This window comes from Elephantulus edwardii, unplaced genomic scaffold (assembly GCF_000299155.1).
Source record: "Elephantulus edwardii isolate Elephantulus edwardi_28Jun2011 unplaced genomic scaffold, EleEdw1.0 scaffold00035, whole genome shotgun sequence".
Lineage (NCBI taxonomy): Eukaryota > Metazoa > Chordata > Mammalia > Macroscelidea > Macroscelididae > Elephantulus > Elephantulus edwardii.
In genome coordinates this window covers 15,789,395-15,790,849 of record NW_006399785.1, presented here as the reverse complement: position 1 = coordinate 15,790,849, position 1,455 = coordinate 15,789,395, and the positions used below count along the sequence as shown (strand labels likewise).

General features: G+C 46.3%; 1 protein-coding gene across 1 annotated transcript in view; it reads right to left on the bottom strand.

Moving 5' to 3' along the window:
* Positions 1-1,455, bottom strand: part of BOD1L1 (biorientation of chromosomes in cell division 1-like 1) — a 135,441-nt gene that overhangs the window by 133,798 nt on the left and 188 nt on the right. The gene's annotated exons all lie outside the window — the stretch shown is intronic.

Sequence of the window (1,455 nt, the reverse complement as noted above, 5' to 3'; positions counted from 1 at the left end):
ATTGACTTTGACTTTGCCACACGGATAGGCAGAAAAAAAATGTGAATAGGGTGCATTAAGTCCATCCACATGTGTTTGACTACTCTTCCTATTCCACTGTTGTTGTTATTGAGTGCCGTCAAGTTGTAGATGACTCATAGTGACCCTATAAATGAAAGACCTAAACACTTGTATAACTTTCATCATTTCTCCAGGTTCATAGGGTTTCCGGAGGCAAGCTATTGTGGAAGAGGATGCCACTCCTCCTTCCAAGCTTGTTTTAATCAGGGAGCTTCACCAAACACTGTCCACTATGGATAACCATTATCACATCTGACACATCAGTGTCACAGTGTGTAGCATCACAGCCACCATGAGTTACCTCTGTACAGCAAATGGACAGACCCGTGCTATACCACTTAGAAGGATGTTTGACCAAAGACGATTCAAACCAGGCCTGAGTGCCTCAGATTAATATCACCCACCTTTGTCGCTAATTTTCAATAAAGCAGTTTCAGCAGCAGGAAGTGAGAAAATCAAGACCAGTAAGGAAAAGGAAACTGTGTATCCTCTGGGGCCAGAGATTCCTGCTACAGCCAGATGACCAGGATTGACATAAAAGTAACAGCAGCCTCAGCAGAGACAGTCATGAGACAGAGCTGACTTGGGATTGCTGTCCCACAGAACCAGAGTCAGAGGCCTTCGCCCACGCTTGGTGGAGGATGGAGGGAAGACTCAAGAACTGTCAGGGTTAAGGGGACTTTGTGACACAGACCTACGCTGTGAGGACACGTGTCAAAGGGCCTGGGACCTTTCCTGAGGAACAGCTGGATTGAGGCCTTATATCCTGCTGCCAACCTGTTAACTTCCCCAATAAACTGCATAATCTTGAATATGTTTCCGTGAAGTCTGCGTGGCCATTGTAACGGATGTGGGATCCAGGAGAGTAGTAAGAGTGGTGCTGGAATGACGAGTAGGTGACGAGCGTGGGAGTCTGTCTGACCTGACAGCAATTTGATGTGTATTGTGGATGCTGTTGACGGAAATAATTCCCCTTTGTGGGGCTAGTAGAAGCCAGACTCAACCATCCCTGTGCTGCCTGCATTTCTTTTTGCACTCAGTGACCCACACATACACACTGAGCAGAACTGAGCAGCCCTTTATCGTTATGAGTTTAATTTTGTCCCCTCTTCCCAGACATGTGCTAGAATCCATACTCTGTTCCTGTTTCAGAAATAAAAATACCTTTGCTATGTTAGCGAGACAACCCCTGATGCCCATGACCAGTGAAAAGATATTGTCACACATGTTTGAGGGATCAGAGAAATAATAGCCGAGGAGAGACAAAGCTTGTGCTTGAACGGAAAACCTGTTCATCCATCTGCCCGTGGGTTCTAGGACAAAGTCTTTCTTTTAAACCACCACCATGACCATGACCACGACCATGACCATGACCACGACCATGACCATGACCAC